The sequence below is a fragment of the Pteronotus mesoamericanus genome, unplaced genomic scaffold (assembly GCF_021234165.1).
Source record: "Pteronotus mesoamericanus isolate MK-2021 breed Mesoamerican mustached bat unplaced genomic scaffold, CSHL_Meso_final contig_68, whole genome shotgun sequence".
NCBI classification, from domain to species: domain Eukaryota; kingdom Metazoa; phylum Chordata; class Mammalia; order Chiroptera; family Mormoopidae; genus Pteronotus; species Pteronotus mesoamericanus.
This window is the reverse complement of record NW_026555234.1, coordinates 29915204-29937667: the sequence shown is the minus strand read 5'-3', so window position 1 is coordinate 29937667 and position 22464 is coordinate 29915204. Positions and strand designations below refer to the sequence as shown.

Sequence of the window (22464 nt, the reverse complement as noted above, 5' to 3'; positions counted from 1 at the left end):
ACCCTTTGGCTATTGTGAATAGAACTGCTATGAATATTCATGTACAAACTTTTGTGTGGGCATGTATTTTCATTTCTCTTGCTGGTTCATGTTTAACGTTTTGAGAAACTGCTAGATTGTTTCCCGAAGGGGCTGTGACATTTTACGTTCCCACCAGGAGCGTATGAGAGTTCCAATTTCTCCACATCCTCCTTAAGACACTTGTTATTATCTCTTGTTTATTCTAGCCGTCCTCGTTTGTGTGAAGTGTCATCTCCTTGTGTTTTTGATTTGAGTTTCCTTAATGCCTAATAACGTTGAGGATCTTTTCATGTAGTTTATTTCTTTTTTTAAAAAAGCGCACATATGCTTGCTGTCTTTGGTTGGATGGTAAAACCTGTCTGGGACAAACTTCATCTTTATTTGATTTTCTTTTTTTTAATCCTTACCCAAGGACTTGTTTTGGCTGACGGTTGGGGGGATGGGGTAGGGGTGGGAAGGAGAGCATGTGCAAGAGTGAGCAAAAGAGATAGAGAGAGAGAGAGAGAGAGAGAGAGAGAGAGGAGGGAAAGAAAGAAACATCGATGTGAGAGAGAAACATTGATCAGCTGCCTCCTGTGTGTGCCCTGACTAGGAATCGAACCTCCAACCTTTTGCTGTACAGGACAACACTCCAACCAGCTGACCCACACCGGCAGGGCCATATTTATTTGATTTTTTAAATGAAGGGGACAGTGGTTTGGTAATAAATATTTAGTAAGTGGGAGTTGAGGGAAAAGCTCTGATTTTTAGCATTTGTCAATTTCCATGATGTAAGGACATCCACTGTGGCTGATTTCCAGCCACTGCCAGGACATTGAAAGTGGAGCCAGAAAGTGGTGCACACAATATACTCTCAAGAGCTGGCACGAGCTGACCCCAGTGGAAGGGAGGAATGGTGAAGTGAGCGTCTTTAGGGCTGCATGGTACTGTGCGCGCTGGATACTACCCAGCCCTACGGGAGCGTTCGCATGTTAGTCTAAAGAGGAAAGGATATATTTATCGAGTGTCTACCACATATTTAATCCTCCCCATACTCATCTTCTGAGGCAAGTTTTACTATCTTATTTTCAGAAAAATCCAAGGCTCAGGGAATTTAATGAACTCAGTGATTCACAACTAGTTAAGGGTCAAAGCTGGGATTTAAATCAGGTCTTTCTTATTCCAAAGCTCATTGCAGCTTACCAAGTGTAATGAGCTTTTGGAGGGATGGGAGGATCTCCAAGATACCGCCCACCCTGGTTTGATTAATTGCTAGGGGGACTCACAGGACTTAGCATATTGTTATACTTAGGACTTTTGTTTATTACAGCAGAACAAGACAAAACCAGCAACGGGAAAAGGCATGCGGCGTAAAGTCTGGAGGAAACCAGGCACAAGCTTGCAAGAATCCTTTTTTTTAGTGGAGCCACGTAGGACATGCTTAAAACTTCCAGCAATGAGTTGTGATGATGCATGAGAAATATTGCCTCCCAGGAAGCCATCAGAGACTCATTGCCCAAGGTTTTTTATTGGAAACTGGTAGGTTATATAGCCTCCCTCTGCCTAGCATGTTCCCAAATTTCAGACTCCAGAAGGAAAAGCAGATGTTCCGCATAAACCATATTGTTTGTACAGATAGTTTAGGCAAAATGAGCTGTTCTTATCAGTGCTGGGAATAGTGGGAACCTTCCTGAAGTCCAGGGTCCCAGATGCCAGCCAAGGGCCAACTGTAGAAAGGCAATCAGGCCTTTCTAAGAATAGCGTAGCGGGCTTGCCGTCTTAACTCTTTTCTGCACACTCACCAAGTGCAAAAATAGGAATGAAAATTGAAAAGGGGCAGAGACCATGTCTGCTTATCATCCTAGCCCCCTTGCCCCCCAGCGCCTGCTGGGGGACTTGATACATGGTGGGTTTCTAATAATGGCTCGTTGAGCTGTGCGGATCCTCACTGACACTTGGCCTGTGTGTGTCTGTGCTGTGTAGCCTCTGTGCTTGAAAAGTGCTTGTAAACTCCCTGGGACCTCCAAGTCATGATTCATTATGACTGTTTAGGTCAGACCTCTCAGTGGAGCTTCATTACCCTGACTGAATTCGCAGTGACTTTTCTCTCTTGAAAGGCCTCCACTTGAAACACTGAGGTCTATTTGTGTCTTCAGTGGAAATATTGGTTCTTTTGTTTCAGTGCCCCAGACACACTGTTTCAGACTCACTTTTACATGAGTGAACTTTGACTAAAAATGGAAGTTTCCCCCACCTGACCTCCTCTGGGTCTGGGTCACATGTTGGGACCACGCCTTCCTTTGGGCAGAACTGACTGAATTGTCTGCCCCTGTCGCAGGCACGTGCCAGGGGGCTCTGCCTTAGGGGAACAGTTCCGGGAAAGAGCCGGCCAGGCAACCAGGAGCTGACTAAAACCTGGCTTCCTTTTATTCTGTTACCAGACCGACCAGTTAAAGAAAAGAAAAAAACTTACCAAGCTCTCAAGTGAAGTAGAAATTATTTCTCTGCCTATGTCTTTGCTTAGTTATAATATTTTCCCGCTCATGAATGTAATGGCTAGAAATGTTCATTTTTAGAGTTAGAAAAAAGCAGATTTTCTTACCAAAACAAGCAGCATTGGTTCTGATGTCAGATGGCCAGTGTTCAAATCCTGGGCTCTGTCGCTCACTAGCTTACATGACACCTGACAAGTGAACTTGACCGCTTTGTGCCTCAGTTTCTTCATCTGTGAAATGGGATAATGATAGTCTCTACCTCATAGGGTTGTTGTGATCAGTTGAGATAAGGCACCTAAAACATGAGCCAAATAAATGTAAAGCAAAATCTGCCGTATAGTAAGCCTTGAAGAAAAGTAATATGGCTGTTATTGTTAACCCTCAGTATCTAAAGATCCATTCTTTCTTTTTGACTGCTCATCCTGGTTTGAGTAAATAAAACTCCTTACCCTCCACTCCACGCCCCTTTAACGCTTTATTTAAGTAAGAATGGGAAATTTAAAAATCGTTTGAGAGAAGGTTCAGTGGGGTGAATGAAAGCCTGTCCACCTTAAAACAAGCCAGGACGGGGGCCGCTTGGCCCTCCATCTGTAGCTGCCTCTGACTTGGGGAGCCGGGGGCGGGCAGCAGGAAGGGGTGATTTCTCCTCCCTCCCCCCTGGAGTGTAGGCCCATCCACAGTCTCTCTCTAGTCTCAGAGCCTCCTCCCCCCACGCCACCCTCTCAGTACATTCTGCTTCCCCTGTTCCTTTCTCCTTTCCCTGTGTCTCTTAGATCCCTCTTCCTTGTTCTTACAAGGCCAGCTAGAAGTGATCTCCCTGCTTCTTTGATGGCACCTGTCCCGCCTTGTTCATGCACTTAATAACTGTCTCCTACCTCCTCATGAGAACTCCATGGCGTTCCTGCTTCCTCTCTGGTTGCTCCTCCTGTCTCCTTCAGAAGTTGGTATTCCGTAAGGTTCTGTTGGTATTCCTTGAGTTTTCTCACTCTGTACTCACCTTAGGAGACACCATCCCATTCCAGTGGCTTTGGGTTAACATGTAGGTACAGATGATGACTTCTCCAGTCTGTATTTCCCAGCCTGACACCTCTTCTGAGGTCTAAGACTTGACACAAGCAACTCAAATTCAAAATGTTTTGAAAGAGACTCAAGATGTCCCCCACCATTTCTAGCTCAGTGATTGTACCAGAAACCTGGGAGTCAGTCTAAACTTACCCCTCTCCTTCATTCTCTCTCATGTCTGGGCTTTCAACAGGTTTCATTGATTCTACACTCTAAATATATCTCACTGCTGCCACTCTTCCACATCTCTGCCACCATCACGACCTAAGCCACCACTGCTGACGTGAGTAGGTAGCCTCTGTGTCAGCTGGGATTGAATTAGGCTATTTGTCACATGAAACCACTAAATAATAGTGGCTTAAACAAAATAGTCTTTTTTTTTCTCTTTCAGTGTGGAAAAATACATACTGGAGGCAGACTGTACTGAAATGGTACGGTTGCTCCACACTAGGAGTCTTGGAGCCTGTCTTTCCCTTCCATCATTCTAGCTGATATTTTTTCTTTTGGCCCAAGATGGCTGCTGAATTTCCAGTCATCTCGTCTGAATTGCAGGCTGGATGAAGGAAGAAAGTCGGAAAAGCCAGAAGGGACTGCCTCCACCTGAGTCAGTGCCTTTTAACAGCCTTCCCTTATGTTCTACACAAGACTTCCGCCTCTATCGCATTGACCATGGCCATGCTTAGCTGCAAAGGGTGCTAAGAAATAGTCCTTGATTCTGAGTATCCATGTTACCAGCTAAAAGTCAGGGTTCTGTTACTGGTGAGAAGTTGATATACGGGTAGACGGCTAGAGATGGCTGCACGTAGTAACAGGCTCCTCTTTCCTTTCTTGTCCTCTTCAGTCTGTTGTACACAATGGCCACAGAGAACAGAGATCTTTTAAAAACACAAATATGGTCACGTCCCTCCGTGGCTGAAAAGCCTTCAGGAGCTTCTCATTATCCCCAATTTAAATTTCAATGTCCTCATGGCCTGTGATCCAGGAGCCTGCCCACCTGTCTACGCTAATTTGCAATTCCTTCTCTGCTTCACTTCCAGCCTTCCTGCTTACCAGTCTTTCTGTCCCTTGAAGGCAGCTGGCTCCTTTCCACCTTAGAGCCTATGCTTTCGCTGTGTCCTCTTAAGATCCAGGTTCTTTTCCCTTAGCTGGCTTAACTTCTTCAGGTTTCAGCTTAACTATCACTTCCTCAGTACAACCCCTCTGATCTTCCAGGTGAGATTTGTTTTCCCTGTATAATATCATCTTACGCTTTAACTTTGTACTACATATCTCTATTTAATATATTATTAGTACAACAATTTTTTTCAATCTTTCTCTCCCTCCTTCTCTCTCTCTCTCTCTCTCTCTCTCTCTCTCTCTCTCATCTATAAGCTTCAGGAGGCGAGTGAAGGCGTCACTTGGCCCAGTAGTTGGCCTAAGGTGAATCATAATGATTGCTGAATGACTGATCCGGATCCAGGTTTAAGGACAGATTTGGTAGCTTTATTTGGAATCATGTTAAAGAGATGTAAGTGAAAGACATAAGGAGAGATATCTTGCTAGGTAGTCAGAGATGCAGGATCCGGCATAAGTGAGAAGTTGGGATTAGAGAAATAAATTTGAAATAATCAGATCTAGTCCATTTATTATATAAGGAGACAGTTTCCTGGGGGAAATAGGGTTTGAAGGCAGAAGGAACTGCTCTGAATCCTGGATCTGTCATTTACTGGCTATGACATTGGGCGGTTGCTAAAACTCTCTGAGTCTGTTTCTTTATCTGTTGCATATGGAGAAAATACCTATCCTGCTAAGCTGTTTGTGTACAGAGAGAATATTACAAACTCTTTTGTTTGTTTGGTTCAGAAAACACTTCAAGGAGGATACTCGTGCTTTAGCAACAGAGACAGTGGAAAACATATTCTTTTTATCATTTCCCGGTCATCCTGAGCACACACCCTTTGGCACAGTGAAAATCAAGATTGCCTCCTGGGTTTGGGAACAGAAGGGCTTAGGGGCCTTTTGTAGGCTTTTTTGTTTGTTTGTTTTAAATTTACCAAAGACTCCTGTAGTGCTTATCACTTCTCATGCATGGTCTTAAGTGCTTTGCAAGTATTAACTTTAATCTTCTTAACTGTATAAGGTAAATGGAGTGTGCATTCTCATTTTACAGATGAGGAAACTGAAGGACAGAGAGGCTGAGTGCCCCCTTCAAAGCTGTGGAGCCAGTACATGGCAGAGCCTGGAACCCAGCCTAGGCTCTCTGGTGCTCGAGCCTGGAACCATTCATTATACTGCACTGCCTCTGGCTAACTTTGTGATACTTTTTGCCTGGCTAAATTGTATATATACATAGAACCAGACTTACATGAACATTTATATTCACCAGTACATGAAGCCTCAAGATAGTCTAACAAACTGGAAAAAGTGTGTCTTTTTAATATTATTATGCCTCAGAGGAAGAGAAATTTATAACCAAAGGTGCTGTCAGTTCTTTGTGTTAAGGCTGTGAGTTACCAGTGACCAACTGTTTTTAACGTAAAAAGGAAGTGCTAATATAGTCACTTGCTGATTCAGTATTGGTTTCATACTGTACTACAACTAAAATAACAGCCTCAAAGGGTAAAAATAGTACAGTCACATGAAGCATTAACCATCCTTTTTCAAAAGAGAATTATAAGACCCATGGAGTAAAGGTTCATTGTTTTGTTGGTGCTGAAAAGAGTGAATGTGGGTAGATACTGGCCATTTCTATAATGGTCTCCTGTAATTTTAGGGAATTGATATTTGTCAAGGTCCAAGGAAAAATCTCATTGATGCCTTTTTATTTTATAAGACCCAGTCAAATTTCACATCAATGATAAGATCTTTCCTAGCATCTAGAAGGTAGGTGTGAGGATCTTTCCTTAAACAATACTAGTGGCTTTCGCTTTTATTTTCCCTAAGGACTACTACTATTTGAGAAATAATATTAATAGTTAAATTTATCAAGCCCTTACCATTTGTCATCCTTTTTCTGAGAGTTTAACATGAAGAGACTCTTTAAGTCCTGTAACAACGTTATGAAGTTGTGGTGCTATCATTTATCCCATTGTATAGCTAAAGAAACTGAAGCAGAGAGAGGCTAAGTAACTTGTCCAGGGAGACTCAGTGAGTGTGTGATGGAGCCGGGATTCACACTTGGGCATTCTGGCTCCAGAGTCTTTGATCTTAAGCAATAAACTCTTCTTAGAGTCCTGCTAGTTCTTAGTCTAATGAGATATGAGATATGTAAAACAAAGTAAAGAGGTCGGTCCTTTTATTTTTATTTTTAAAAAGCTACTCCGTTTTTCTTCCTCTGAAAAATAATACATACCAAGTAACAGAGCCAGGTTCAGCTTTCTATTTTAACAGCCTGGGTCCTTGCATGCCAAAATATAATTATTAAAGGCCAAGGTTCTTCTTTGCCTTGAGATTAAGTGCAACCCCTTAGCATTACATACAGGGCTCTTCATGAGCTGGTCCCATCCTGCCCTCCCAGCCTCCTCTCGTGCCTCTTCCACCTGTGTCCCTGAACACACTGCATCTGAATACGCTGTCACACTGCAGTCCCCAAGCCTGCTGCACTCATTTGTAACTGCATGCCTTCACTTGCGATGTTCTCTTTTTCTTTTCTGGGCAAACCCTTATTCATGAGTCCAGGCTCAGCTGAAAGAGGTACCTTCCTGGTGCAGCGTTCTCTGATTCCTCCTGCAAGAATTAACTGCTTCTTCCCTTGTGTCTCACTGCCTGTTGTTCAGTAATGGACTGTTCACACTGCCCATTGAGTAATCGGCTCTTCCCAGTCAGCTCAAAGTTCCTGAGAACAAGAGCGGATGCTACACAAATGTGGGCAGAAAGAGCTGAAGGGGTGAGGAGCTGCAGGGAAGTTAAGAAAGAGGTGTGAGGGTATTTGAGTTGATTCCTGACTTTGTTTTAATATCCCGTCTGTACATTATAAGGCTTTTTTGTTTTGTGTCATAAACTATTCAGGATGACCTGCTTCCTTTCATAATGACAAATGAAAAGTGTACAAATTGGGAAGTTCATGATCACGACGCCTGTGAAACATGGAACAGTGGAACATCAGTTTGGCCATCAAAACAGTATACGATTTAAAATAATTGCTCTTATTCCAGGTTAACTGTCTAATTTGACTATGTGAAATCTAATTCAAATTCCAACGCTTTCCTGGAATGTGCAGAGCAAATACCGATTGAGGTCTGACTGTGCTGGGGGCGGGTGGTGGCCGTGCCATGCGGGCGCCCGCCGTACCTGTGAGGCGGTCTGTCTGCTGAGGACGTCAGGAACCCCCAAAGAGTCTCTCTCACTAATAATAAGAGCATTTATGATATGTAGAAGTTAGAAAAAGTGCAGGCAGCTTCTCTTTCAGTCTGCGAGAGGTATTTGAGTAGGACTAAAGTGTGCTAAAGGTGCATAGTGTATTAAAGGAAACCATCTGAAATCACCAACATGATCATTTTTGACTTACAGAAATGGCAGTTTCTTACGGTGTTACCTTAGTGAACAGGTGACAAAAGTCTTGTCTCTTTCTGAATCCAGTTAAAAGCTTGTGCATGGTAATATGGAGGTTTCAGATACACTCAGTGGAGTTACTCCCGTAACTCCTACAAGTTCCTCGAAAGCCTTCCAAGACCGGTTGTTGTCAAGGTGGTGTGATGGTGCCTCTGCACCACCGGAAGCGGGGCGAAGGAGTAAAGGAGAGAAAACTAAACAGATGGAGCCCCTTCTGCGGGTGCTGGTCCGCTCACAGTGAGTGGCGTGGCTCTTGGGCTGTGGGGATCTTGTATTTGGCATTGAGGGGCATCGCTTGGAATGTTCATATATTCCACAACTTGGGCTAATTTTTGCTAGAGTATTTGAGAGTTAAGTGCATTAGCAATAGCAAACAAAAAAGGGATGAATTGTTTAATCATAGCCCCCAGCTGGGATACCCAGTACAAATTGAGCTCTGCAGCCTGGAGTTCTGTATCTTCATTTGTCTTTGGTCAATTGGTTTAACCTCAGGGCCCCATTTATGCAGTAGTAAATGCAGATGCTAAAGAACTCAGGACTTAAGCGGGGTCAGTAGTCTTGTGATTAATTACGGAGATTGGAGATGGAGATCGATGGATGCAAGGGGCTGTGTAAATGTGACCCCTGGGAGCAGTTGTGTAAACATCGGGGATTGTTGTTTCTTCTGAATCCAGGGTACACGTCCCCACAGGATGGCTAAAGCTTTACTGGTCGCAGTTATGTGCACATCCCCACTTTTTAGCGGTTTATGATGGCAAATACCTTTCTGTATTCTTATACAATATTTTTGTAAGCTCCAACTACACCTTTGATCGGGATTTTAAAAGATGCGATGGAAGGAGTATTTTTTGACTTTTTTATGGAAAGTTTGAAACATGCTAAAGAGTAGACAGAATAGTGCAGTGAACCCCATGTACCCACCCTACCCCATAACCCTGACCCACACGTCCCCCACCTCCATTATCTTGCCGCAGATCTCTCCCACTCCTGTCATCTCCTGCAAGTCACCTCACTGCGTCTCCGGATGCTTCAGTCTCCATCTCCGAAGGACGAGTGGTCCCCATCTTCAGTAGAGCCTTAACGCTATCACACACCTTAAAACCTATCAGTAGAACTTCCTCGATGCCATCCAGCATACCCTGGTCAATGGAAGAAATTGTTTCAGAAATAATTTATCTCTAGAATGTTCCCATTTGAGGGGTTGTGCTACAAAGTTTTCTATGAATTGATTAATTGTAACACAAAGTGAATATTCCCATAGAAAACACAGTAAAAGCAGTGACTGGCACCCATGAGACCCACAGAAACCCATGAACAACGCAATTCTGTATCTCTCTCTTTGAGGATCTTACTGAGGAGAGAATTGGTGGACAGTTCATCTTCTCTTACTAGAGATCTCCACCTAAGGTACATGTTTCCTCTTTCTTGCCAGTGTTCTCATGGTGATTCCTTGTCCCCAGGCCCTGCCTCCTCACTCTCCTTCTTATGCCCACTTCCACCTCCACGACCCCGCTAGAAGCTGAAGAAAGAAACTTTTTCCAGCACAGCTAATTATCTTTTGGGACAAGGAGAAAAATGAGAGGGGACGTTGTTCTCTCTGGGGCAGCAAGCAGCGCAGGGTAGCTGCCAATATATGCGGTTTAATATTTCCAAAGCCTTTAGAAAGCAAACTGTAGTGTGATCCCTTTAACGCCGGAGAGAACTAGAGAAATATTATATGTGGCCCAGTAGAAACTTATTTAAACACCAGGTTAGTGCCCTGCTTCTATAGTACCCTAGCAAAGCTCCCCCTGTTCCCTTTTAAATCAGTCACATTTCCAGTTCATACTTTGCCTTCCACTAACATCAGAGAAGCAAAGATAGGGGTTTTTCTTAGAGGAGAAGCTGGTCTGGTATGGGCAGTGTGGAGGTAAATTTCCATAGAGGCTCTGAGCCTCTCAAATTTTTGACTCTCCAGAAGCCAGTCCTGCCTGAGTCATGGGCCAGCCTCACCCGTGGGGCATGGGCACAGGGCTGTCCTCTCCCAGGGCTGGCCTTTCTCTGCGTTGTCACTTCATCCAGCCACTTGGCCATGGTGGGCACATTGGAGCGTGTGTGGGAATTGTGCCCCTAAAGGGGCAGCAGCAGCATGTTCACACCACAGTCAAAAGCCACAGAGAGTGCCCCTGTGTGTTTGCGTTACTAGTTGTCACTGCCACCCACCCTGTATCCCGGAAATTGCATTTTCTATCTTGCTTTTCTGGTGGGCTGTAACTCGCACACCAGAAACTCCCTCAAAGCTTATCTCCCTCAAGTTCCTCTTGCTCAGAAATTCTGTGGGTGTGCTTCTAGCTATTTCTAGAATAAAGATCTAAAGTGTCATCTAAAAACAAACAAACCCTGAACACATGAAGTGTCCACTGGGGAGCCTCAGAACACGCATGCACACACACTCACACCTACACACACAATCTTCAGTACAGTAGCAAGGTGCGACTTCCTAGTAAGTGTTAATCATACAAACCCAAGAACTGGAACGTAGGTTAGAATGCCTTCCTTCTCCTTTGCTACTTAAAAGAGAAAAAGAAAGCAGAGATTTGCAGTGACATCCAGTGATGACCACCTCTGTGGTTGGTGGGGGTCCCTGACAGTAGTCGTGACTGTCTCTAAGGATTGTTCCGTGACAGTTACTCCATAAGTGGAGTAGTCACATATGGCACCATGCGTGTCAGTGGAACCGGGGACAGAGGAAGCAGGGCCTCTCAGGTCCTGGTGATTCTTGGCGTGCCTGTGCTCATCTGGTGTAGTGTGTGCCTGAGAGAGCAGCAGCAAAAATAAAAGGTAGCCAGAACTCTTCTTTGAAATGGTTTAGTCAAGAAAAAGTGGTGGCAAGACTGGCTATTGTGAAATTAGACCTGAGGAAGGCTTCCTCTCCCCTGAACCGATGCCCCTCCTATTCACTTATGTCCTCTTTCATTCCTTGATTTATATGACAAAGTCATCGGGCACCTGCCACGTGCCGGGCTATCACATACTAGGCAGTGCTGGTGCTGAGGAGGCAGGTGGGTATGTCTTCATTGGCCTTTATCATGCCTGCCTCAAAGAAGTGGCTGATGAGAAGGAAGAAAGGGGAGGATAGGATCAGGTACCAGTTAGGGGGGAAGGTGTTAAATTTCTTTCTTAATTTTTTTTTTACTCCTTACCAGAGGATAGATTTTTATTGATTTGAGAAAGATCAATCAGTTGCCTCTCGTACATGCCCCAACCTGAGATCAAACCCCAACCTTGGTACGAGCCCTGACTGGGGATTGAACCTGCAGCCTTCTAGTGTACAGGACGGTGCTCCAACCAGTTGAGCCATCCAGCCAGGACTTTTGTTCTCTTTTTCTTCTTTTGGCTGTTTGTTCTTTTTCAAGTCTAGGTTAGTGGTGGCAATTAGTTGAATTAATTATATTTTAAGAACTGGAAAATTCTTTAAAAAATTCATGGTTATAACTGATAGTCATCTGGTGTTTCAGGCTCTGTGAAATAAAGCTCCAGGTATCAGCATACATATTCAAATGTAGGGAATAACTTAAGAGAAATGAAATGTTTCTATGGTATTGTGCTTGCCAACCTTATGTTCACGTCTATAGTGATAGTAAGCTCCCTGCCTTCCCATGCTGTCCAGCTCAGTGTGCTAAGCATGCGGTAGGCATTTCATGTATGAAACACAGGCCAGGGGCTGTTCTTTCTCGCAGATTGGCCATGTAGGAGCCCATTCTGCCACTGTGACCCAGTTCCAGATTTCCCACAGCTATTTCTGCTCTTGACATTTTTAAAGATGTGGAGTCGTCTAGTGGCTATTAGAAGGCTTAACTGAATACATTTATGTGAACTCATGAGTGCCTGGCACACAGTGCTGTATGTGTTACCTATTACTCTGTTTATTATTTGAATCTGGGTTAAATCGGATGCTCTGATTTAGTATATTTAAATTTACCCTAGAGAGTCTCATCCTTTTTACTTAGGCTGCCAGATTCAGATCCTAAATCCCAACACAGGGTTTCATATAAATTCTTACAGTAAAACATTTCCCTCTGCACCATACTAGGCAGGAAATGTCCAGGTGGGGAGTGTGCCCCAGAAGCAAAATGTTTCTATAAAAATTTATTCTCTTATTTCTGCATTTTCTGAATCCTGTCAGGAAGAGATATTGAAACTTGATGATGGTAGGAACAAGCAGTCATTTGCGATTTGGGCTGGAAAGCTTGTCACTGTGGAGAGCTCGCTAAGAATCATTAGGTGTGACTTCCAGTCAAGATGGAGGCATAAGTAGACATGCCTCACCCTCCCTGTACAACTGCAGAAAAAATTACAACTGGATTACAAAACAAATATCACCCAGAAATTTCAGAAAAATTGAGCTGTATGGAAGTCCAACAACCAAGGATTTAAAGAAGCCACGTTCATCCAGACGGGTAGGAAGGGCAGAAACATGAGGAGAGAGAGGTGGAGAGGTGTGGAAAGGTGCTGAGAAGCGGAACCAGCAGTCTCACATCTACATGTGGTAGATAAAAATCAGGGAAGATACTTTGGGAGCTAGGGATCCCAGCCTCAGGCCAGACCACCCAGCCCAGGATTCCGTGCCAGGAAATTAAGTCCCCATACTTCTGGCTGTCAAAACCACTGGGGACTGGGATGGCAGAAAAAACTGTGGGACGCACAGGAGACTCCTCTTAAAGGGCCCACAATGGACTTGAGACTTATGCAGACCCACTCCCTCTGGGATACAGCACCAGGGCAATTGGTGGAAGGGCGCCAGTGGTTTACAGCGAGAAAGTAACACATCATAATTAATATTCCAAAGGTTAAATATAAAGAAAGACTCTTAAAAGCAATGAGAGAAAAGCAGAGAGTTACCTACAAAGGAGTTCTAATAAGACTGTCAGCTGATTTCTCAAAAGAAACTTGGCAGGCAGGAGGGGACTGGCAAGAAGTATTCAAAGTGATAAAAAGCAAGGACCTATATCCTGGATTACTCTCTCCAGCGCAACTATCATTTAGAATTGAAGGGCAGATAAATTACCTCCCAGACAAGGTAAAGCTAAAGGAGATCATCATCACCAAGTCATTATTATATGAAATTTTAAAGGGACTTATTTAAGAAAAAGAAGATCAAAACTATGAACATTAAAATGGCATAAATTCACAACTATCAACAATCAAATTAAAAAAAAACAAACTAAGCGAAGAAGCAGAACAGAGACAGAATCATAGATATGCAGATCATTTGGAGGGCTATCAGATGGCATTGGGGAAGGGGGAGAACAGAGGAAAAGGTGCACGGATTAAGAAGTACAAATTGGTAGGTAGAAAATAGACAGAGGGATGTTAAGAACAGTATAGTAATGGAGTAGCCAAAGAACTTATGTGCATGACCCATGGACATGAACTAAGGGGCAGGGATTGCTGAAGGGGATGGTTGTACCAGATAGAGGAGGGCAAAGGGGGAAAAATTGGGACAACTGTAATAGCATAATTAATAAAATATATTGAAAGAATCATTATGTGTAACATTCATGGGAGAACATATATCAGTGGATTGAATCTTGTCCCACATAATCAGTAATATTCTTAACTCTTGTAGTAAGAGCTATACCAAGCAGGCCAGGTGGTAAAGAAATACAGTGACTAGCACAAAAATAACAAAAAACAAGGATTATTAGATTTGGATATGAGAATATAATTTAACCCAGTATTGACCAAACCTCAGCCATTATACATACGACTTACATGATTTTGGCATATATTTGTTCTATCTGTATAGTAATGTGATTTGCTTAATGTTTTCCTTTAAATAATTTCACATTTATTTCTTAAATATACTGATTGTTAAAAGAAAACTGCACTAGTAAATGAAAAGCCATTAATATTCAGTAAAAGGTAACCAGAAAACTAAATACAATAAAAGTAAGTGTTTTTCCAAATTCCACCTGAAACCACCTCAGTTACCACCATATAGCACACTTGGGGAAACACTGATTTAGTTCAGCATGTTCACTTGCTGGATAGAGAGTCTGAAGTATTGAGTAGCTGAGATGTGGGGTCTTAATATTCTAGAATGTGTTATTCAAGGTAGCTCAGTACTATAACATACCATCCTCTCAAACCCAATACCTTACCAGAATAGAAAGTTTATTTCTTGCTTATGTCATGTGTATCTACCTTCCACGTGGTGATTCAGGGATCCAGGCTCTTTCCATCTAGTGACTCCATTGTTTTTTGTTCTTGTTTTGCCTTTAAAAAACAGCTTTATTGTAATATAATTCACATACCATACAGTTCACCCTTTTAAGTTGTGCAATTTACTGGTTTTTAGGATGTTTACAGAGTTGTGCAGCTATCACTACCATCAATTTTAGAACATAGTCATCACCCCAAACGGAAATCTTGTACCCATTAGCAGTCCGTCATCTTGTAATCTTGTCTATAGAATCTTCCCCTGCATCTTCTGCATCGAACTGTGAGACAAGGGACGCAATGGAACATAGAATATGGTGTGAAAGGTTTTAGAGGAAGGAAGTGGGCACATCACTTATATCCACGCCACCTTGACTAGAGCTCAGTCTCATGGCCTCACTTAAATGAACGGAGCTGGAAAAGGCAGCCCGACTGGGCACTTAGGAAGAAGAGGAAAACGTGGCAATCTGAGGTCACTGTCATTGTCTCTGCTCCAAAGGACTTGTAGTCATTGGATTGACTGTATTAATTCTGCAGTTCCTTGAATTCGGAAGTCAGTTACATGACATTTATGAACGATCTGTATACATTTATTTCTACATAACTCATTTTAATTTTTACTAATTAAAAAAATTAAACTATGTAAATCACGTTTAGACTGACTTCAAAACGCTTAGGTTAGTATGTTTTGCTTTCAACTGCCATAAAACATACATGGTAGTAGTTTTTAGAAGTTTCCTTGGGGAGTTGGAAGGAGGTCGCTAAGAGTATAGAAAAATCATAAGAGGAATGACCACTTAGGAAAAAACAAAGAAGCTTTAGCCTTAAATACAGTAACAAAAAAATCTTTAGAAACCTTATAATAAGCTACATCAGCACAATGTAATATGAAGTGTATTCTGTGATTTTGGAAATGCAGTTTTTTGCCTTTCAATTCCTTATCATTTATAGAGATTTTTCAGCATCCTGTTTTTATTTTGGATATCACATTAAAAGCCATAACCTTCATAATTAATCCTTCATAAATCTTCATGCTCATATATGTAACTGTGGCTTCTTAATGTAAATGTGCTTTTCTGTTTTTAGTTTAGAAGACTTTACAACATGTAAGGCGCCTGTGTCAGTAATGACAACTATGAGCTGATTGAAGGGGGGAAATAAGGGGAAACAATGCCGTTTTCGTTTTCGCTTCCTTTCATTTTTCACTAGAATTTAGTCCTTGGCATAGAGGGGGCATTTTATTATGAATCACCAAGTTGGAAATGACTTCATATTTTATTTATTCAACTTCCGATACCAGGAATGTCTCCATCAAAATTATCCCAACATACACAGGAAAAGGTGTGAAATTCTCCCTGAGGCCTTGATTCTCCTGGTTAATGTGCCCTGCACATTTCTGGTCCATTCTTTTAACTCTGTTCTGAGTGGAAAGGGAAGAGTTATTCTCGTGCACAGAATAGCCTTTTTGGCTCATTTGTGATTTTTAGTGTAGAATGTGCCATTTTCTTTGTTTCCTTTTCATGAGTTGATTGGAATACTTTTATCCATTTAGTATTGACCCACCTGAACTTTCATTATCCACAGTATTGTTCCTCTCCTTAACCTTAGCAAATGCCTGATTATAACTTCTTAAGGGCAAGGAATTTTGTACCTGTTATTCTCCATCATGATCCTTTGGTATTTATGCCTTGCTGATGGTAGAAGGAAGCCAGAATCAGTCTTGATGAATGAGGCTGCGTGACGGAATGGTCACGGCATGCAGTGAATGCTAGCAGTTAGTGGTGGTGCCATCTGCCAAGGAGTGCAAGTCCTAGGAATTTTCTTTCTATATTATTGTCTATAATATGTGTTTGGTCTGCATTCTCTGGAGGGTCCCTTATCACTACTCTGTGCCACGTCAGCAGCCATCTTTGGGTTTGTACTTAGGGTCTGTTTTCATTGTTGTGTCCTATTGAGAAAAAACAGAGGCTGAACGAACGAAACAAGTGGGTAGTGCCAGATGGAGGCCTAGTGAGAGGACGGCAGGGTGTGTGCAGACAGGTTCCGCAGCTGGGATTGAGAGGATGGGCGGGAGAGGGCGTCACGGGGCTCCCAGTAACGTGAGCACGTGGACGCCAAGAGAACTGGCTTTAGGGGAGAGTTTAAATTCCAGCAACCACTCCTTCCATCCATCACTTTCAAGTGAGGTGGTTAATTTAAATTTTATTGACTGGAAGGTTTTGTTTGTATTTGTGAACTTGCTTTGGTCCTATAGTTGTTAAGAGCTATAAGCATAAGAAATTTCCAATGTTATCAAGTGCTTGTGGCACTGAAGGATTCTGGGTTGGGATTAGAGATCAAATCTTGGTTTATTGTGACTTTTGGCAAGTTGATTATACTAAGTTCTGATTTTTTTCTGTTAAATGGGGTGGCAAGAGTTCTGTTTTAATGTAGTGAAGATTATTGAGTTATCCATGTGAGGAGGAAAATAATAGTGCCTAGGTCGCAGGGAGTGCTCTGTTACTGTTAGATTTTGACATAAGATAATCTTCTTTTTTTATAGTAAGCATCCACAAATATTCCAGCTTAAGGCATCTGGAGTCAGGGAGAGGCTTTTGTTTTTAAGAGATCTGGGTTCATTTCTGGCTCAGCCTCTTAGCCAATCTCAACTGCCCTGAAGTTCAGTTTCCTAACAACTTTCCGGAGTTGTGAAAACTAATTAATAGTAAATGTTGCCATTTAGGGAGTGACTTCCCTATACCAGACACTGTACTGAGCACCTGTGTACAGTTATCTTTATTCCTGTTAAAAACTTAGCAAAGTTGAGTGGTATTATCCTGTTCCTACAGGGAAAGGAATTCAGAGGAGACAGAACTTGGCATTAGTCTTAGGGACTTCTAAGTGGCAAAGAGACTAGAGTCAGGATCTGCCTGTGTTCAAACTCATGCTTCCTGCCTAAGGTCCTATTGCAACACAAAGGTGATTCATCCAGTAAATTTCTTCTGTGGCAGCCAGCTGGGAATTGCCATGTTAGGAAAAAAGTTGTGATGGGGAACAGGAAGGGATCATTTGCAATGTGGGGGAAAACTGGTGTATCTTTCACTCTGCGTAATGGGGATGCAGGACACCTAGGGAGAAGGGTGTGGGCAGTGGACAGGAGGGTCTCCTGAAAAGTAATAAGTGACTTCTAAAATTCACCTGGGGCAAGCCCTGGACATTTGTCTATATTTAAATTTTTAATTTTGTTAATTTAGTATTGATATTGATACTTTAAAAATACTTAGTATTCTGGAAATTAAAGGAAAAAAGTGTACCTTGTGAGACTTGCTGGGGGCCAGGATCTCAAGCTTTGTGAAGTATACAAAAGATGTGTCTAGCGCGCGCGCTGGCGCGCGCTCTCTCTCTCTCTCTCTCCCTCTCTCTCTCTCTCATATTGCTTTCAGACTGGCTAAGCACACTGTTTAATAAATACCTGCTAGGTGCCAACCAGTCTTCTCAGCTTGGAGGATTCAAAGGTGAGTAAGAGGAAGTCTCAACTTAATTGTGATTTTTAGTCTAGTGGGCAGGGTGAAGATTATAGAAATTGAAGAGAAACTTCACAGGAAAAAGTAACAAACTTGGTATTTCTTCTTGGGTCACAATATGAACAATACTATATAGCACACTTAAGTAATCATGAAATTATTGACTCATTGAAGAAATTCAGAGTAGTCTTAAGAGGAGGAAAAAACTGTATATTGTTTGTCCTTTCTCAGTGTTGACTCTGGTTAATCAGAGTGTGAAAACCAGATGTTAAAGAAACCAGGTTTTTGGAGTGTACATGGCTCTTTTGTTAACTCTCAGGTTTCCTGTAGTGAGCTTCTTAATGTTTCCAACCTCCTCCTCCTCGGTCCTGCCTAACTTCTCAGGGTTACCCCAAGCTGTATCTAGAATCACGCACTCAATATACTGTATACGTGTTGTGAAAAGCAGAATCCTCTGTAACTATATAAAGGCAGTGCTAAGCATTTCTGAGTTTGAGCAACTCCCTCCAAACATTTCTACCTAGTTGTCCAATAGTCAACTCCAACAGCGCTCCCAGCCTTGCCCTCGCAAACCTGACTCTCCTTCAGTGCTCCTTGTTGTGGCTTATGGGATCTCTGCCCAGGAATCACTCAAACTCAGAGTCCCTGCCCGAGGCGCCCCAGCTCCTTCGCCCCTGTTACTGCCCGCCTGTAACCCATCACAGAGTTATGTGGGCTCTGCCTCCTGGTAGCCGGGCGTCCCTGCTTTCCTCCCCTTACTTACTGCCATTGCCTGGGTTCACAGCCACATGACCCCTTGTCAGAATCCTTGCGGCCGTCGCCCAGCTAGCCCCCTGTCTCCACCCATTTGTCACTCTGCGATTAGTGTCTTTGTGAAAATCACCCTCAATTCAGCACTTCTCACTCCCCACTTCAAACTGCTCAGGATAAATCCAAGCTCCTACCTCTGGCATATAAGCATCTTTTCTAATTTGGTCTCTAAGAACCTTTTTAGTGTCATTTCCTACATGTCCCCTGAACCACTCTGAGCTTCAGCCACAGTGAATTCCTTTCTGTTTCCTAAATCAGTACTTTTTAAAAAAAATTTATGCTTGGAACTCTACTTTACTTTATCTACAGGAAACTCTCCTACTTATCTTTTAAAAGAACAAATAAAAATACCACTTTCTCCCCGAAACGTCTCCAGCTCCTGGCCTAACCACCGCCGCCTCCGCAGCACCCTGTGGGGCCGCTGACTATCGTTACTGGATTACAATTCATCCACTCAACCCCTTCCACCCACCGTGTTATAGTGAAACTCTCTTGAGGAGACCCTCTGCCCCCTTCCTGAACTTTGAAGTGACTGTGGTTGGTGTCTCACCAATGGTTGCTGGTGGAATAGATAATGGAAGGAAGGAGCAACCTAAATTGGAACTTTTGTCTGCAAACCTTACAGCAAGATAGTCGAATCAGTCGGCCCAGATATTAGTACAGTACACACATAGATTATATATCACAGGACATGAATTTAGGGGGTGTAAGTAAATTCAGTATACAAGTCATCCCCAATTTTTCTGTATAGACTGACCTGCGTCTACCAGGTCAGTTAGATGGTGGGTGGGGATGGGCGTCTTAGAAGCCGGCCATACACAGCCTGCTGTCCCAGGGCTAAGAGAGCTGGCAGGTGACAAATGACCCAGCGCCATGCCTGGAAAAGCTCCATAATGTCCGCCGTGATTTTCTCCAGGGTTGGGGATTAAGGGTCTTTTGCATCTCTTTTGCTGTTAGTATTTTCTAAGGCTTCCACAGTGAACATGTGTGACTTGTTAATAGGAGGATGGCGCTCTGTCACTTCCTTCTGTCCATGACCTGGTGCAGGCCCCAGGGACAGGGTGGGTGGCCCTGTCTGGCCAGACCCCTTAGCACAGTGCTGCAGGTTCTTTACACGTGGACTTCTGATCCCCTTTCTGTCCTGCCTCGTGCGCCCTGTACATCAATCACACTAACTTGTTTTTGGCTACTTATTTATGTAGCAAACACAGATATCATACTATAGGCCAGACACTCTTCTAAGCATTTTGCAAATACTCATTTAATTCTCATAGCTCTGTAACGATATGTATGAAGTAGATACTATTATTATTTCCATTTTACAGAGGAGGCAACTGCGGTCATTCTGGAATATGCTTTTCTTCATGTGTGCTGTTCATTGAGAATTTCATACATCAGAATTTCTCTGCCCACTTGGTCATTTAAGCCTCGATTCCTCTGTATTCTCTTGGCATCTTTTTAATATACAATACTTACTATATTATTCAGGGTGGGCCAAAAGTAGGTTTTCAGTTGTTTGTATGGAAAATAATAGAATAATTAATAAATAATACTACAAGAATAAACTGTGTTTCATGCACTAATAACTGTAAACCTATTTTTGCCCCACCCTGTATATGAAATATGGTGTTCGTCTCCCCCACTGGTAAACGTAGGAAAGTTGCTTAATTTTAGTTTCTTCCATCTGTAAAATGTGTCTAGTAATGCTTACCTCGCAGAGTGGCTGTGAGGATTAAGTGACACATTATTCGGGCTATCTGTTTAGAACACGAGCTTCCCCGAGCTGGACTTTGTATATTCCTTGACACAGTTACTAACACAGGACAGCTGTTGTTCGGTGGGAAACTGAGGGGAAGGGAGAGAAGGAAAACCAGGATGGCCCAAAGTCAAGGCCACTATGAGAGAAGAGAGTGTCGGCACTCCCAAATGCCTCATAAAGGTTTGAGCAGATGACAGCTGAGCAAAGACAGTTGGGTTTGTTCATTGGTGATGTTTCTGCGAACTGTTTCAGCAGGCTGTGGTGATGTGGGAGGTACATAGCAAGTGGTTAAGGAAGGGTGGGTGGGAAGGAAATGAAAGCTGAGGGTGCCGTCATGTTTTCTTTCGACGGGAAGAGTCGAGCCAGGGCAGCAGCAGGGCCAGAAGAATGGTTCTTGGTGCGGATAGCGGAGAATGGGACTATGGGCAGGAGCGGGGATGCCTTAGGAGAGCAAGACTAGGGAGAATGTCCCTCTCCCTCTCCTGGCTAAAGCTCAGTCCACTCTCCGTATCCTCGTTGCCTCTTTGGGAACTTGGCTCCATTAAGTCTGTCCCCTGCTCGCAGCGGGGGCATCCTAGAGTCCAGTTGGCTTTGGGGTCAGTTGGGGTCTTTGGGTAATGTATTTAAATTGTCTGAGCTGCAGTTTCCTCATCTGTAAAATGAGGGGAATCTCATGAACATAAAATGAAATGACTTTTGTTAAGTGTCAACTATAGTATCTGAACTGTTGTATCCTTTCAACCTTCTCTTAGAGACAGGATGAAAGAGAAGAGAAAAGGGTACCTAAATCTTAGAGTGCTTTTGACCCGCAGAAGGGAGAATTTTGGGGTGCGCCTGTGGAATGGGGGCCCTCTCTCCCTAAAGTAGTGGGACACTTGCCCCCTGGGGTGAGGGGAATGGGAAGGGTTTAGAGTCCCAGGAAGGCCACCAGGTTCTTTCCACTAGATACACAAAAGGACTGAGATGTAGCAGTGAAGGTCTGGCTAAGCAGCAAGAAGACAGTCTTGTTTTTTGACCTTCTGCAGCCAGGTGTGCAGGATCAGGGAAAGGTAGCAGAACTGGGGGCTGACAAAATCTCAAGGGATATATGGGATTAGTGTGGAGGGGGAGGAAGAGGAGGAGAGGAGAGGGAAAGAGGGGAGATACACTGGTGAAACGGCCTCCAGGGTAGTCTGGTCAGATGGGAGCTGGTGGCCTGGGACAGTTGGCAGGTCTGAAAGTCCTGTGGTGACAGTGGAGCAGGGTAGGGGCCCGAAGATCGTGACCAGAGGGGTATTTCATAGTATTAGGTGAAGCAGTTTTAAATGATTGGGGTGAGGGAATGGCCACGTAACCCCAAATACTACACTTTTTCTTCTCTTCTTTATCTTGAATACCTATCCCCGACCCCCAAGTGGCTTTCGTCTTTATATAGTTTTTTTTGTGTGGCATGTATCAATTAATATTGTTCAGCAAACATTTTTTTTTTTTTTACTTCTACACTGTGTTTGTAATATTTTTAATGGATGCAATATATCAAGTTATCTTTACGCCTATACCTTTGTATTCTTTTAGATTTCTATTCCTGGGATAAATTTTCAACTGTGAGGTCACTCCCGGTGGAGTAATCTCAGTTGGTGTGAATGGGTCGGGGGATGTCTCGATGTGTCCTCCGTTGTTCGGTGTAGGGAGGTTTGCGGTGCACAGGGAGGGAAGGCAAGAGGGAAGAAAGCAGAACATTCCGTAAGAGCCTGAGTGGAGGCTTTATGTGAATGTGCCAAGGCCACCTTGTGTCCCCTTAGGTTCTGTGTGCTGGAGGGGAAAAGGAGACTGCGGGGAGTTTGCGTCGGTGGCTGAGTACATGGAGTTGTGCTTGGTTTGGCTTTGATACTGTCTTTTGGGGGGCCGTCGTCAAGAAGTTAAAGAAGTTAAGGTGTGTGTCTAACGTGACAATAAAAGCGAGTCCATATCTCTGTCCCAGAGCTTTGTGGGGGGGGTGGGCAAGGAGAGAACAATTTCATCTTTAGAAATTAAAGCGCTTAATTATTTTGATTATAATCCTCACAGTATTGGCATTTTGAACAATTTTAACAAAAAGAAGAGACATGGTTTACAGTAATTATTA

General features: G+C 43.2%; 1 protein-coding gene across 1 annotated transcript in view; it reads left to right on the top strand.

Moving 5' to 3' along the window:
* The window catches only part of TEC (tec protein tyrosine kinase), a 108657-nt gene that overhangs the window by 49792 nt on the left and 36401 nt on the right, over window positions 1–22464 (top strand). The window lies entirely within an intron of this gene.